Genomic DNA, 17,278 nt, shown 5'->3' with positions numbered 1-17,278 from the left:
GGGGACTTTGAAGATGAGATGGGCTAGGGGCACTGGTACTGAATGGGCTGTAGAGCTTGAGGAAAGGGATGGGTTCTAGGAGGCTATGGAATTGTGGTCAGCTGGAAGGCTGTTAAAAGGGCTATGTGCCCTGGAGTTGCAGTGGATTTAGGGTCTGTGGGGCTTGTATATGTTAGTGGGGGGGGGGGGGAACTGGGGTAGAGAAGCTTGTGGGCTGAGGTTGGTTTGGAGGTCTGGGGGAGTATGTAGGTTAGAGAGTGTCTGGAAAGTTGTGAAGGGGTCTCTGGGGTCTGGGGTCTAGGTGAACTGGGGGGCTGTAGGCCTGGAGTGGGTTGAAAGAGTGTGGAAGTGGCTGAGGGGCTTTTTGGCATAAAGTGGGGTCTAGAGCTGAAGTTTCTGTGTTTCTGTGTTTTTGTGTACTCCACAACCCCCTGCTATACCCCTAGAGCACACCATGCCACCTAAGGACCCTCCACTCCTGAAACACCCAGCCCACCTCAGGCATAGAGACCTAGCTTCCTTCAAACCCTTCCATCCCACCTATGCCCCAGAGCACCCCAGCTTCCTCCAAAGGCTATCAACATACCTAGGTCCCAGAGATCACATCATCCTGCACAGCCCCCCCCCCCCCACACACACACACACACACAGTTCTACCTAGCCTCTTCTGCTTTCTTCCAGCCCTAAAGCCCCCTGCTTTTGTCACCTAATTGCCAGAGACCCTTCAGTGTCTCTTCTTCCTACCTAGACTGCCAAAGCCCCACAGCACATTTCAACCCAAGTGTCTCCCCAGCCCCATATTTCAACAGTATAAACATGATATGGAAACACTGACAATAGCTATAAAAAAGTAAGTTGGCAACCCTGGCCCCACACCAACTTCCTTAGATTATCCGCCATTTTCACAAGCTTCCAGCCTACCTCAGCAACATAGCCCTCTTCACAGTCCCTTAGCCCCAGAGTCCACCTTCAACACAAGAGCCCTCTTGCACAGTCCCCTCCCAGAAGAGCTCCCTAGACCCTCAACAGCCTCTCAATCTACCTATGCCCTACAGTCCCCTCTGCCCCAGTCCACCCCCTTACCCAGAGCGTGTCAGTGCCCCACAACCCACTCCACAGTTTACAACCCCAAAAACTCCCCAGCCCACATCAGTCCCAGTAACCTCCCCAGGCTGCCTCAACTCTACAGACCCTCTCAAAATCTCCCAGCCCCTATAATCTTCCTGTTTACCTCAGCCTCGTAGCCTCCAACCCCACATAATTTGACAGCCTACCTCATTCTAAAGCTTCTCAGCCAATAGCTCTGGCAGCCCCAGAGCCACCCAGCCCACTTAAGACTGAGCCCTACTATCATATCCAAGGTTTTCCAGCTCTCACCATCCCTAAACACCATATCTCACCTTTGCCATCTATCTTTGACCAAAGCTCAACAGCCCACCTTGCCCCAGATTCCCTAGCCCCCTCACAATTTTCCAGCATACCTCAGCCACAGAGCTTCCCCTAGCCTCTTCCTCAGCCCCAGCCCCAGTGTCCACAACCCTAAATCTCCCCAGCTCCAGTTTTCTACTGGCCACCCCATACCTTCTGAACCCCAGAGTTCACTAGCCCATCTTAGCTCTAGAGCCCCCCACCCTACCTAGTTCAAAGAGTCTCAGCCACCTTAACAACCCCCCCAGCCCAGAGCCTTCCATCCCCTTCTCAACTCCTCAGTCTACCTCAGTTCCCCAAAAAAACAGCCCTAGTTTCTTACTGCCCACTCCACGGCTTCCAAACAGCCCCCCTAGTTTTCATGCATGGGGCACCGGACTAATGCCTATTAGGTCTTTTTATTTCAAGCAGGATTACATCCTGAGGCTCTAATTGGCTTGAAAAGGGTTGGGCTCGGGGGACAGAGCATTGCGCCCCAAACCCTCCCACTGATAACTAGCGAATCAATATTCGCTATTGGTTTGCGACCAATCAGGACAGGAGGTAGATCTAAAGCAGACCGGGTTGGCCAGGAGGAGAAGCCAGGAAAGCCGTGGTGTCGTGACCGCTGGAGGGGTAAGTGCCCCCCCAAAAATGTTTAGCACCAGCCACCACTGTGTAGGAACAAAGCCACCTTCAATTGCTCACACCCAAAATGGATAAGGGACTTTGAACCATAGGATTTGTAGTGAATGCAGAGCAGTGCACATGACTGCAACAAATATGCACTGTTTTTTCCACACAAACAAAAGTAAGGGGGAAAAGGAGAGATTGTGGAACTCAGGGAGGATGTTTTAAAGCGGAGCTCCACCCTAAAGTGGAACTCCCGCTGATCGGAACCCTCCCCCCCCCCTCCGGTGTCACATTTGACACCTTTCAGGGGGAGGGGGGTGCAGATACCTGTCTAAAGACAGGTATTTGCACCCACTTCCGGCCACAGTCTGTGGGCAGACTGCAGGCAGGACGTCACCTCCCCCCCCCCGTTGTGTTCTGGGCACACTTGGCTCCCAGAGCACAGCGGGAGCCAGTCAGCAGGCGCAGCGCGACTCGCGCATGCGCCGTAGGGAACCGGGCAGTGAAGCCGGAGTGCTTGACTTCCTGGTTCCCTCACTGAGGATGGCAGGGGGGGCAGCAGAGTGACGAGCGATTGCTGCCCCTGGACTCCAGGACAGGTAAGTGTCCTAATATTAAAACTCAGCAGCTGCAGTATTTGTAGCTGCTGGCTTTTAATATTTTTTTTTCAGCGGAGCTCCGCTTTAAGGAGGCAAAAAACGAAGTAAGAAACAATTTAATAAAAATACAGTTTTAATAGGTAGTGGATGTGTATGGATTATTTTTGAAGAATAAGGATGTTGTTTAGTGTCACTTAATGATGTATTCATGATTGCAGAGCTGCATTGATGTGTGTCTTTTAAATCTGCATAGAGTTCAGCTTAAGTCTCTGTTCACATCTAGGCGTATATACGCCTGAAGCGCGACGCCGCAGCAGCCCCTAAGACGCTGGAGGGATGATTTTACATTGCCCTCTATGGAGATGGTTCACATCTCCACGCCGAACGTCGAACACCGTACGCCTGCCGCCTGAAAACAAGTCCTGGACCTTTTTTTCAGGCGGCTTTTGGCGTTCGGCATAGGAGATGTGGACCTGGGGGTAAGCTGCATTCACAATCGCGGCGGTTTGTCGCCGCAAATCGCGGTACAAAACGCCGCAATTTTTCGCCGCAATTCGCGGGACAAAACGCCGCGATTAGGTACGCCAAGGTGTGAATGCAGCCTAAAGAAGAACTCTACCTAAAACAGAACAAACCTATTTCACATAACCATACAAGTTATTTATTTTTTTACTTTTTCTATGTATGCCCCTACTTGCACAAATACATAAGTGAGTGCAGAAATACAATAATTTCACTATGAACTATTTGCATACTCCCATAAATTGTAATATAATTTTTAACAAGTGATAATGTACCTAAATTCAGCAAATTTTATAAACAAGTAGTACAGGAAATTATTTTAGTTTTTGGCATATTTTATAGAAAAGTAAGGAGGCTTTGCCATTTCTTTTATATTATTAGCCTGTGCCTGTTCTCCATGTCCCCTATTCCACCTTCCTCTCTGCAATCTAATAGTTCCCTTGGGCACTATGGTTTTTCACTTGTAAGTTAAAAAGTAGTGACTGTGAACAGGGGTGGGAGGAGAGCAGTGCCCTACTTTCCGCTTCTAACCTTCACAGAATGATGAAGCATTTTAGCTTGCAGCTGATAGATATGTCAGCTTTCCATCCACTGCTCCTAAAGGTGCTTACTTCCATTAGGATATCCCAACTGGACTAAGATTGAGTGTCTGACATCCTCGCAGAGTGGAGATTGAAACGCTTGAATCTGTTGGTACTGGCGGCTAGGTTTAGGGGGTGGATGCAGATTAAAAGGAGATAGTGACAGTCAAAAAAGAAGAATGGCTTGATCACATAATGGCGTGTGTTCGCTAGACAGCTGCAGTCTCTGTTTTATGATACAGAGTAATGGAATACTCAGGAGATAAAGAGGAAAGCCACAGGGTTATATCATCTTTTAAAAAGAACCTTTTACTTCATGACTTGAAAATCTACTTGCACGCTAATTAATGTCCACATTTGTGAAAACAAGTACTACTTGGAAATTCAGATTTGCCTTTTTCTGTTGCATAAAGAGCTTCTTTGCAAGTCTTTATAAGCATTGACATTGACTGAGATTTTGTTCAAATGGATATGCTTTGCTGAGCACACGGATAATACTGTAAGGGGCAGATCCACGTACCTCTGCGCCGGGCGCAGCGTATCTAAGATACACTACGCCGCCATAACTTTATTCTTTTTTTTTGAATCCTCAAAGAATTTGCGCCGTAAGTTATGGCGACGTAGTGTATCTTTGGCGGCGTAATGGCGCGGAATTCAAATGGATGTAATGGGGGCGTGTTTTATGTTAATACGTCGTGACCCGACGTAAACGACGTTTTTTTTTAACTGCGAATGCGCCGTCCGTGGGGGTATCCCAGTGCGCATGCTCAAAATTAACCCAGAACAAGCCAATGCTCACGACGGTGACGTCATTCTACGCAAATCCCTATTCGCAAACGACTTATGCAAACGACGTAAAAAATTCAAAATTGTACACGGGAACGCCGGCCATACTTAACATTGAGTACGCCTCATAACAGCAGCTTTAACTATACGCCGGAAAAAGCCGAACGCAAACGACGTAAAAAATGCGCCGGCCGTACGTTCGTGGATCGCCGTAACTAGCTAATTTGCATACTCGACGCGGAATTCGACGGAAACGCCACCTAGCGGCCGCCAAAAAATTGCAGCTCAGATCCGACGGCGTACTAAGACGTACGCCAGTCGGATCTAGCCGAGATGTCGTCGTATGTTGTTTTGAGGATACAAAACAAAGATACGACGCGCAAAATTTGAAATTACGTGGCGAATCAAGAGATACGCCGGCGTAATATCTTTGTGGATCTGCCCCTATGTGTACAAAATAGGAAAGTATCACCCTTTTTGTCCACATAAAAGCCTGATATTTGTCTGTGTTGACTTGAAGGTGTACAGTGGGGAAAATAATGATTTGGTCCCATGCAGATTTTGTAAGTTTGCCCATTTAAGGTGGCAATGCAGTATACAATTTTAGATTTACCCGCAACTATGTAGTGCAAGGACCTGCTTCATTGCATACAAATTAAAAGTGCTTTAGGTTTGATCTCATATTATATGGTTTTGGTAAATCTAAAAGAAAATTGGATGATGTATGGCCAGCCCTACAAAGAAATAAAGGGTCTATAATTTTTATCATAGGTATATTTTAACCACTTGCTTACTGGGCACATATACCCCCTTCCTGCCCAGGCAAAATTTCAGCTTTCAGCAGCACTGCTTCGATTTAAATTAAAATTGCGTGGTCTTGCAACGTGCCTCCCAAACAAAATTGACGTCCTTTTTTTCCCACAAATAGAGCTTTCTTTTGGTGGTATTTGATCACATCTGCGGTTTTTATTTTTTTGCGCTATAAACAAAAAAAGAGCGACAATTTTGAAAAAAAAACACAATATTTTTTAATTTTGCTATAATAAATATCCCATTTAAAAAAAAAAAAAAAAAAAAAAAAAATTCTCAGTTTAGGCCGATATGTATTCTACATATTTTTGGTAAAAAAAAAAAATCGCAATAAGCGTATGGTGATTGGTTTGCGCAAAAGTTATAGTGGCTAGAAAATAGGGGATAGAATTCTGACTTTTATTTTTTACTAGTAATACAGCGATCTGCGAATTTTGTCAGGACTGCGATATTATGGCGGACACATCAGACACTTTTGACACATTTTTGGGACCATTCACATTTATATAGCGAACAGTGCTATACTAATGCACTTATTACTGTATAAATGTGACTGGCAGGGAAGGGGTTAACACTAGGGGGCGAGGAAGGGGTTAAATGTGTATCCTGGGAGTGATTCTTACTGTGGGGGGGAGGGAACTGACTGGGGGAGGTGACCGATGTTGTGTCCCTATGTACAAGGGACACAGCATCAGTCCCCTCTCCCTGACAGGACGTGGAGCTCTGTGTTTACACACAGAGCTCCACGTCCCTGCTCTAAAACTGCCGATCGCGGGTACCTGGCAGACATCGCGGCCGCCAGGCACGGGCATCGGCATCGCGGTGACGCGCCAGGCGCGCGCGCCCCCCAGTGGTCGGAAGACCCGAGGCCGTAAAAAGAGGCCTCCCGGATTTAAAGAGCCACCTGGAGGCCGTCTTTTTACTATGGCCCGGGATTGAAGTAGTTAAATGATAGAGACAGAATATCAACCACAAATCCCTAAAAAAACACACAATATAAATGTTATATACTGAGTTGCAGTTCAGTGAGTAAAATAAGTATTTGATCCCCTACCAACCAACAATAATTCTGGCTCCCACAGACTGGCTACAGTATGTACTTATGTGGTATACAGATTAGTCCTGTCAATTTAAGAAGGTGCTCCTAATGACAACTCGTTATGTATATAAAAGACACCTGTCCACAGAATCTCGTTCTTCCATTCAAACCTCAACATCATGGGCAAGACCAAAGAGCTGTCCAAGACGCCAGGGACAAGATTGTAGACCTGCACAGGGCTGGAATAGGCTACAAGACCATCAGCAAGAAGTTTGGTGGGAAGGAGACAACTATTGGAGCGATTATTCGAAACTGGAAGAAATACAAAATAACCATCAATCGCCCTTGGTCTGGAGTAGACTTGTGTACAACGGAAAAATGTGTTTAGTTTAGTTTCTTTTCCGTCCTGTTGATTCGTAATCATTCGTAATTTTACTAAACAGGATTTTTCGTGTTCAGACTAATTCGTATTTTCACAAGCGTAATTTTTCATTGAATCGTAATGATTCGTATTAATGTAAGCCTTATTATTAGTTGATTTATAATTTGTACTTTCGGTAGAGCACATTGTCTTTCATTGGTTTGTAACTTTCTTTTTGGTTCGTTGACTCGTAATTTTCCGTGTCTCTCTCTTACAATGGCGCTGCCTAATGTGCTTCGAATGGATTTGTACTTTTCTAAATACATTGCGGTTATTTGTAACGATTCGAAATCTCATATTTTACTTTCGTTTTTGACATGCGGCTATCCTCCGCCCCTGTACACCATTTTGAGAGGGAGTTCTACATGGTGAGGGAGGAGCCGAGAGCAGAGCAGAGAGTGTTATTGTTGGATGTGTGGTTGGGATCACAAGAAGTCGACTTGCTGTTGAATTAGGCCGCATTAACGCAACTACAAATTATTCTGAAGGCATTCGGGCATTCGCTATTTGCGTTTTAATTCACTTTGAATTCGGTTTTATTCGTAATTGCTTTGTTCGGAAATTCGAATGCTTCCGAACCTCCGAAAGTTGCTAAATTCGTCCGAACTTTGATTTGTTACGAAACGAATTGCACAAGCCTAGTCTGAAGCTCCTTGCAAGATTTCACCTCATGGGGTAAGGATGATCATGAGAAAAGTGAGGGATCAGCCCGGAACTACACAGGAGGAGCTGGTGAATGATCTCAAGGCAGTTGGGACTACAGTCACCATACAAACAATTGGTAACACACTACACCACCATGGATTGAAATCCTGCAGCACCTGCGAGGTTCCCCTTCTCAAGAAGGCACATGTACAGGCCCGTCTGAAGTTTGTCAATGAACTTTTAAATGATTCAGAGAAGGATTGGGAAAAAGTGCTGTAGTCAGATGAGACCAAAGTTGAGCTCTTTGGCATTAACCTGACTCGCTGTGTTTGGAGGAAGAAAAATGCTGACTTTGACCCTAAGAACACCAACCCTACAGTCAAACAAAGGTGGAAATATTAATCTTTGGGGCTGTTTCTCTGCTAAAGGTACAGGCCGACTTTGCCACATTGATAGGCCAATGGTCGGGGCCATGTATTGTAAGATTTTGGATGAGATCCTTCTTCCCTCAACAAGAACACTAAAGATGGGTCCTGGATGGGTCTTCCAGTATGACAATGACCCAAAACATACCACCAAGGCAACAAATGAGTGGCTCAAAAAGAAGCACATTAAGGTCAAGGAGTGAGCTCAGTCTCCAAACCTTAATCCTATAGAAAATTTATGGAGGGAGCTGAAACTTCAAGTTGGCATGCAACAGCCAAGAAACCTTAAGGATTTATAGGTAGATTCAGAAAGAGTTAGGCCGGCTTATCTACAGATAAGCCGACCTAACTCTGAATCTGCACCGACCTATGTTTAAGGCCCCATACACACGATAGAATCCATCCGAAGATAAATCCCAGCAAATGGGTTTCTGCGGATAGATCCTATGGTGTGTACACGCCAGCGGATGCGTTTCCGCGGAGAAATCTCCTCTGGGATGGATTCCAGCAGATCGGATATTTGCTGACATGCACAACAAATCCATCTGCTGGAATCCATTCCAACGGATGGATCCGCTCGTCTGTACAGACTTACCGGATCCATCCGTCCAAAGGGATTCCCCGCACGCGTCGTAATGATTTGACGCATGCGTGGAATTCCTTATATGACAGCGTCGCGCCGTCGCCGCGTCATAATAGCGGCGACGGTGCGACACGTCATCGCCAGAGGATTTCAGCGCGGATTTTAATGCGATGGTGTGTACACGCCATCGCATAGAAATCTTCTGAAATCCTCGAGAGGATTTATCCGCGGATACGGTCCGCTGGACCGTATCTGCGGATAAATCCTCTCGTGTGTATGGGGCCTTAGTGTATTCTCTAACAGAGATACACTTAAACATATCTAAGATACGACGGCTTGCGCCATCCTATCTTAGATTGCAATGTTTCTGATGGCCGCTAGGTGGCGATTCCATTGCGGCCGGCGTAGATTATGTAAATGAGCTTGTACGCCGATTCACGAACGTACGCCCGGCCGCCGCAGTCGAATTACGTTGTTTCCGTAAGGCCTTAGGCGGCCTAAAGTTATTCCACCTATAAAGTGGAATAACAATGTTAAAGCATGGCCGCCGTTCCTGCCGCGAGGTTCGAAATTTTTTACGTTGTTTGCGTAAGTCGTTCGCAAATCGGGAGTTACGTCGTTTACGTCCACGTCGAAATCAATAGGCTCGTATGGCGTACTAAGCCGCAATGCGCACTGGGAGATGTAGGCGCCCGGCGCATGCGCAGTAGCAAAGAACTTCAAAAAACGTGAGGTCAAGCCTCATTTCCATACAACACGCCCCCCTCCAACCTATTTGAATTAGGCGCCCTTACGCCCGCCCGCTTTAGGCTCTGCCGCCGTATATTAGCAGGTAAGTAGATTGAGAATCACTACTAGCCTAGCTAATTTACGGCGGCGTAGCCTTAACACACTAAGCTACGCCGCCGTAACTTTATTCCACTGTACGTGAATCTTCCTACCAAAGAAGATCTGTTAAGAAGAAAACCAAAATCCCTCCCGAGATGTGTGCAAACCTGGTAACCAATTACAAGAAACGCCTTACCTCTGTGCTTGCCATCAAGTGTTTCTCCACCAAGTACTAAGTCATGTTTTGCTTGGGGATCAAATACGTATTTTACTCACTGAACTGCAAGTCAATTTATAACATTTGTATCATAAGTTTTTTTTTTTTTTTTTTTTTTTATATTCTGTCTTTATCATTTAAAAATACACCCCAAAAAATTGTGATAAACGTGTGTATTTTCACTTATTTCTCTATATTCAGGTGGTATCCAAATTATTTTCCCCAATGCAACATTGCTAATCTTTTTTTCCAATTTTTATTTTGTCCTTGTTCATTTTTACCCATTCTAACACCCATGATAGTAGTATTGCATTATAGTATTTTTTGATATCCGGCACCCCCAGCCCCCCTTGCTTTTTGTCTTTATTAAGTACCACAAGCCTTATACTCGGTTTCTTTTTCTGCCATGTAAAGCAATAACATTTTTAATGTATTAAAATATGCTTGTGGGAGGGGGGTTGGCAGCATCTGCATTTTATATGTAATCTTGGGCAAAATTGCCATTTTAAAAATATTAATCCTGCCTAACCAGGAGATGTGTCCTGTTGCAGTTTTATTCATTTCCATTTTTATTTTGTTCATGAGCGGAATAAAATTTACTTGGTATATTGTCTCTTTAGATGGTGTTATTTTTTTACCCCCAAGTAGTTTAATTCCTTTTCTCGCCATATAAATGGGAACTCTTGTTGGAATATCTGCACGTCATGCTTTTTTCGTTAATATAGAGAATGTTTGATTTAGAGGAGTTAATTTAAAAATTTGATATTTCCCCATAGGTTTCTAGTTACTTCATTAGGTTGGGAAGGGTTACTCTAGGTTTTGTGGTGTAAAACAGTATATTGTCGGCATATGCCGCAAGCTTGTGCTCTTCGTCTCCAATCCTTATCCCCCTATATCTGTACTCTGTCTAACCGCCGCCAAAAGTGGCTCCAGCGAGAGAACAAACAACAGGGGGGGCAGGGGACAACCCTGTCTAGTTCAGTTTTGCATCTCAAAAGGGCAAATACACTGTCCCATTGACCTTTATCTTAGTTGTTGGATGGTTGTACAATGTTTCAATCCAGTTGGTCATCTTTGGGCCTACTCCTATTACCTCCAGTGTCTTTCTTCATTATGAACTATTGAGAGTAGTAGTCCTGGGGACCTACTCATTTTTATTTCATGCGTGAGTAACAGTGTTCTAACCCCAATATTCCTCCCTTCCCTTCCTGGAATGAATCCTGTCTGGTCTGCATGGACCAAGTCGTTCATTACCATTTTATTCCTACTCTCTAAGACCTTACCAAATAGTTTTGTATCTGCATTTAGCAATGAGATAGGTCTGTAACTTGAACACAAGGTAGCGTCTTTCCCTTTCTTTTGGGATAATAGTGATAAGCACCGCTAGGGCATCCCTTCTCATCTCCCAACTTGATCCTATCCCATTCATATACGTGCATAATCAAGGGATTAATATTTCCTTGAACCTCTTATAGTAAAATATTGAAAATATATATATATATGCAAAAATATATATAGAGGGCGCTAGACCACTCGGTGATACTAAATAATATTAAACCAAAGTGATCCTGTGAAAAACATAGTTATAGATATGTAACTATCTGATATTAACAAAATAATATAATAAAGATAATTGACAAAAAAATATATATTCAGAAGTGTCTCTGTGTCAAAAAAAATATATATATATAAATAGTCCCAATAGTGTGTTCAATCAATGCATCACACATATATAAAAAATATAGTAAAATATTGTCAGCCCATCTGGGTCGGGACTTTTCCCTGAAGCTGTATCTTTTATGATCCGGCCTATTTCTTCTTCTGTAATGGGTTCTTTTAGGGCGCTTAATCTGTCTTTTAGGATTTTATTTAGCCACTTTCCTCAGGAGCATTTTCATTTTCTCTCTCCTTTCATTTTCCCACTCTAGGGTTTCTTTCTGTTTTACTGAGTACATTTCTTCATAATATTTTTGAAATATAACTGCTATCCCCTTTATAGTAAATACCATTTCCCCTGTACTACTTTAAATTTTGATTATTTTTCTTTTTCAGTACTCGAGCCAGGTACTTCCCCATTTTGTTCCCTCCTAGATACCTCTCTTTCTTAATTCTATTGTAAGTACTATGGGTTTTTTGTTCTAGTAGTTCTTTTAATTCTTCCCTTTTTATGGTGAGCTGCTTATACACTTCTTTCTCTACTTTTTTTTATGCTGCTAGTCTAAATCATATGTTTCTTTCATTAGTACTTCCCTTTTTCTAATATTTTCCTTTTTTTCAGGATTCCTCTTATGTAGACCTTGTGGGCCTCCCACAGTGTTGCCGCCGTTACTTCTTCGGTATCATTAGTTTTAAAGTAATGTTCTAATTATTTTCTTATCCTATCCTCCGCTTATTTTCCCTGGATTAATTCTTAGTTTAATCTCCATAAATGTTACCCTCTCTTGGGCCCTACTTATCCAGACTTTCATTGTTACTGGGGCATGGTCTCAGAAAGATGTAACTTCTATATTTGTACTAATTACTGAATCCAATAACCTATGTTCAATCAGAAAATAATCTATTCTTGAGTATGTCCCGTGTACAGGGGAGTGGAATGTATAGTCTTGTATTTTCGAGTTTTGTATGCTCCATGCATCCATCAACTGGTTCTGATGCAGTTTGTTTTTTAATGTCTTCAATCTGGCATTCCCAGTCCCCTATACCCGGGACATACTGTCTATCTTAAGTTGCATACAGAAATTAAAATCACCTGCTATAATAACTGCCCCTTTTTTTGAACTGCATTAGTTTCTCAATAACTGTTTTTAAATATTTGATTGGGTTCTTATTTGGGCAATAGATGTTTGCCAGGGTGTAATCCACCTCATTTAGTCTCCCCCTCAGGAACAGGTTATGCCCTTCAGGGTCCCCCTGCCTCTCTTCTAGCGTGAACCCTACTCCTCTGGAAAACCCGATAGCCACTCCCTTAGACTGTTTTGTTGTAGAATCTCCGTAAAACCTTCTTGGAAAAATTTTGAGCTTAATTTTATAGTTGTTTCGTGGGCGCTATGAGTCTCCTGCAAAAAAGACTACTTCTCCAGAGAGTTGATTAATTTCTCTTAATATATTATTTATTTGTGTATATGTGTTTAACCTCCGAACGTTAGACGCCAAAAAGTTTACTGCAGTCATCTTTGCTCGCTGTACTCCCCTTTCCCAGTCCTCTCTTCTTTACTCTTCCCGAATTCAAATTCAGGATAGTTAAATCCGCAATACTGGTGATTTCAGATTTGGTGAGGGGTTCAGCGAGCCCATTTTATTTTACATAAGTGGAACCTGGTTTGGGCTTCTGCTGCTGTATCCTTTTCAAGTTTTAACATGCCGGGCATGCTGATAGGAAGTCCACAAGCTGATAGGAAGTCCACAACTGCATATATAATCACTTTCTATTTGTTTATTGGATGCTTTTGCATTTCACATGATTGTTTGTCAACGCTAAGGATTACAAGACAAGAATACCCAGTTCTGAGATGTTGTAAATGCTTTGACTGGCACTGACAATTATTGCATGGCCAAAGCTGATTGGATCATGCATCTTCATATTTCACATTCTTTCCTTTAAAAAAAACACATTTTATTATATGTTTTGTACAGATAGGCCTGGATTCACAGACACTGGCGCACATTTATGCCACCGTAGCGTATCTCCTTTACGCTACGCTGACGCAGCGCAGAGAGGCAAGCATGGAATTCACAAAGCACTTCCTCCCAAAACTGCGCTGGATTTCCTAGGCGTAAGCCGGCGTAGGTGGAAGTGGGCGTGAGCCATGCAAATGAGGCGTGACCCCATGCAAATGATGGGCTAAGCGACAGACAGATACGTATAACGAACGGCGCATGCACCGTCCCGTGGACGCATCACAGTGCGCATGCTCACAATCACGTCGGAACAACTGCCTAAGATACGCCGGATCACTGCCTACGGCGTGAACGTAACCTACGCCTAGTCATATTCACGTCCAACGTAAACTACGTAAAATACGTTGGCTTGTGTTCCCTGGTGCAGCCCTTTGCATAGATGCTGCTGAGTTACACCTCCTAAATCAATGGGAGCGCCACATGCGTCCAGTGTAAATATGCGCCCACTCTACGCCGGCGTAGGCAAGTTACGTTGGTGGAATGAAGCCTGTTTTTAGGCGTATATTACTTTTGTGGGCACGGTGCACATATACGACGACGACGCATATTTGCACTTACGCAGCGTATCTCGAGCAAGTGCTTTGTGAATCCGGGCCATAAGGTCTACATTCAATAGGTTATACTAATAAGAACTAGGTCAAATGTTCAACATGTATAACATGTAAGGCTACATACAAAAGCACTGAGAACACTTTCCCAAGGTGTATTTTTAGGAAACCACTGATAACACATGTAGACAGAAAATGCAGAATACCTATGAGGGAGTAGAGATAGAAATATAGAAAAAATATAAGGAGAGAAGAAAGCTAGAAGGTAAGAGTAAAAAGAGAGGCCGTAAAGGAAGGGATGGGTGATTAGAGGAGAAAAATATAGATGATGGTATAACCAAAGAGTGACAAATTGCCAGAGAGAAATTGTGTATTCAGGTTAGGAGAGCCTAAAAAGAGTGTAAAGATATGCTGTAGTTTCAGAAGTTTCTGTAACACTTATGAAGCATATGTCTATTGTCCACAACATTCAGAATTTCATCACATTCTAACATAGGGGTAGATGTACAAATATGGAATCTTTTATTACTATGAACTTACCCATGTACGTTATAAAAATAACTTACATAAATCATTACTTTTTTATTGGAAGAAAATTGAGAAGTCCTCCAGTGCAAAGAGACTTAAGTGGTACTGTGAACCTAATGAAAGTAGACACATTGAAGAGGGGACGCGATAAGCATCACTATTGATGGGAGAGTGAAGAAAAAGATAAATGCTATGGAGAGGGAAGTGAAGGAGATGAATGGTGCTATTGGGAAGATGAGCGTCACTATGTAGAAGAGAAACAAAGGGGATGAGCAGCACTATGGAGAGAGGGTGTCAGATAACATCCGAATGTATTAAAGACATATAGTTACATAGGTTGAACAAAAGACACAAGTCCATCTAGTTCAACCTATAAAAGGGAAAAAAATAATCAATAAAAATTGTAAAAATAGAGACAAAGGATGGAAGTGATCTGACATGATGTGCAACTTTCTGCTCTCCTGCTGAGTTGTGGAGCATAGTTTGATTCTTTTTAGTCAGCATCTAGAGTTCCAGAGGCAAGGGATTTTTATACAGGCTTGGAGCGGCAACATCTCTCATTGGGGTTGATCTACTAAAGTTGGAAAATGCAAAATCTGGTGCAGCTATGCATAGTAACCAATTTGAACAAGCTGAAGTAGGAAGCTGATTGGTTACCATGCACAGCTGCACCAGATTTTGCACTCTGCAATTTTAGTAAATTTCCCCCTATATGTCTACTATAAAGAGGGGAGGTGCAGAGAGGAGGAGCGACACACATGGTGGGCACTTTGTAACCCTGATGAAGGGTTCCATTTTGTACCCCCGAAACATGCTGCCATTTCTGTAATGACTTACTCAACTAATGAACGGTTTCTAGATGCTTTTTTCCCTTTTGAACCTCTCTTCCAGATTTTAAATTAAACCTGCTTCATAATTGAAAATTTAAAGTGGAGTTCCACCCATAAATATAACATTACATCAGTAGTTTTAAAAAAATGTCATTAGTCCTTTAACCACTTAAGCCCCGGACCAATATGCTGCTAAATGCCCAAAGGCGTTTTTACAATTCGGCACTGCGTCGCTTTAACAGACATGGCTCGTGCGACATGGCTCCCAAATAAAATTGGCGTCCTTTTTTCCCCACAAATAGAGCTTTATTTTGGTGGTATTTGATCACCTCTGCGGTTTTTATTTTTTGCGCTATAAACAAAAATAGAGCGACAATTTTGAAAAAAATGCAATATTTTTTACTTTTTGCTGTAATAAATATCCCCCAAAAACATATATAACATTTTTTTTTTCCCTCAGTTTAGGCCGATACGAATTCTTCTACCTATTTTTGGTTAAAAAAAATCGCAATAAGCGTTTATCGATTGGTTTGCGCTAAATTTATAGCGTTTACAAAATAGGGGATATTTTTATTGCATTTTTATAAAAAAAAATTTTTTACTACTATTGGCGGCGATCAGCGATTTTTTTTTCGTGACTGCGACATTATGGCGGACACTTCAGACAATTTTGACACATTTTTGGGACCATTGTCATTTTCACAGCAAAAAAATGCATTTAAATTGCATTCTTTATTGTGAAAATGACAGTTGCAGTTTGGGAGTTAACCACAGGGGGCGCTGAACGTGTTAGGCTTCACCTAGTGTGTGTTTACAACAGTAGGGGGGTGTGGCTGTAGGTCTGACGTCATCGATTGTGTCTCCCCTATAAAGGGGATGACACGATCAATGCACCGCCACAGTGAAGCACGAGGAAGCGATCGCGACGGAGCGGCTATAAATGAATAGCCGCGCCGTCGTCCCGGATCACTCCCCGAGGGAATCCGCCCGACGCACGCAGCGGGGGGGTCCCGATCGGACCCCCCACACGCTAGAAGGCAAGGACGTATATATACGCCCTTCTGCCTGTCCGTGCCATTTTGCGGACGTAAATAGTCTTGCGGCGGGCGTTAAGTGGTTTTAGATGCCTTCAAAGTGTTGTTGCTAGGCAGAATAGTTAATCTTCCCACTTCCTGCACCTAGGTGCTTAAGCTTCCTAACCAACACTGCACAGACTCCTGGGAATGTAGTGGGTGTAACTTTCCAGGAGTCTGTGCACTCCCCAGTCTCGAAGAATCATGTGACTTGGACAGTACAGGTGCTGAAACCTGATCTGAAACCTATTACACTGCTTGTGCAGCACTGAGCATGTGCGAGATCTGCAAGGCTGAAATTCAGGAAGTCATACAGTCTGGCTTCATGATGCCCACACTTAAGATGGCCCCAGTCAATTTCTATTTTATAAAGTGTCTAAATGCTGTAACAACCTAACAAAACGGACCTTAGTTTACAGACTAACTTTACTAGAATACATTAAGCTTGTGTATTACAGGGGTATTTATATTTAAAAAGTGAAATTGTGGCCGGAACTCCGCTTTAAGCATGATAAAATCTAGTGATTCTCTCTTTTGACCTAAAGCTGAACTATACTTACCTTCACTCCAGCTCTGCAGTGTCCTGGAGCTCAGAGCTGGCTGCTGACATCTTCAACCAGTCTGTTTTCAGGTACCGATTTCTGTCATTGGCCGGACCAAGATAGCATCACTCCGATGCATGCATGGGAGTTTATTTATCACAGCACTGCCAACATTGTACATTGAGCTGAGTAAGAAACTGCAGTGCAGAAGAGACATTGTGGGGGAGATTTACTAAAAACGTGTGCGCACAGAATAGAGTAACCAATCAGCTTCTAACTACAGCTTGTTCAATTAAACTTTGACAACAAAAAACTCAAAGCTGATTGATTTCTATGCAGTGCTGCACCAGATTCTCCCACAGCATGTATCTTCTACATGAAAACTCCTGCCTGTTCCCAGTGTTTCGTTTTATTCCTAAAGTTCCACTTTTTAAATAACATGCAGTTCTCCTACATGTGGTCGGTGCTTCTGCTCATTAATGCATTTCTATCTGTTATATTTATTAGCAGTGGGGTAGATTCAGGTAGCTTTGCGCCGTTTTTACGGAGGCGCAGGGCACCGTTTTGCCCTGAGCCCCCGCAA

General features: G+C 43.2%; 1 protein-coding gene across 2 annotated transcripts in view; it reads left to right on the top strand.

The window, feature by feature from the left end:
- Positions 1 to 17,278, top strand: part of LOC120909074 (rap1 GTPase-GDP dissociation stimulator 1-like) — a 250,748-nt gene that overhangs the window by 191,262 nt on the left and 42,208 nt on the right. The window lies entirely within an intron of this gene.

Source organism: Rana temporaria, chromosome 8 (assembly GCF_905171775.1).
Source record: "Rana temporaria chromosome 8, aRanTem1.1, whole genome shotgun sequence".
Lineage (NCBI taxonomy): Eukaryota > Metazoa > Chordata > Amphibia > Anura > Ranidae > Rana > Rana temporaria.
The sequence above is the reverse complement of the archived record's forward strand: the minus strand, read 5'-3'. Positions and strand labels throughout refer to the sequence as shown.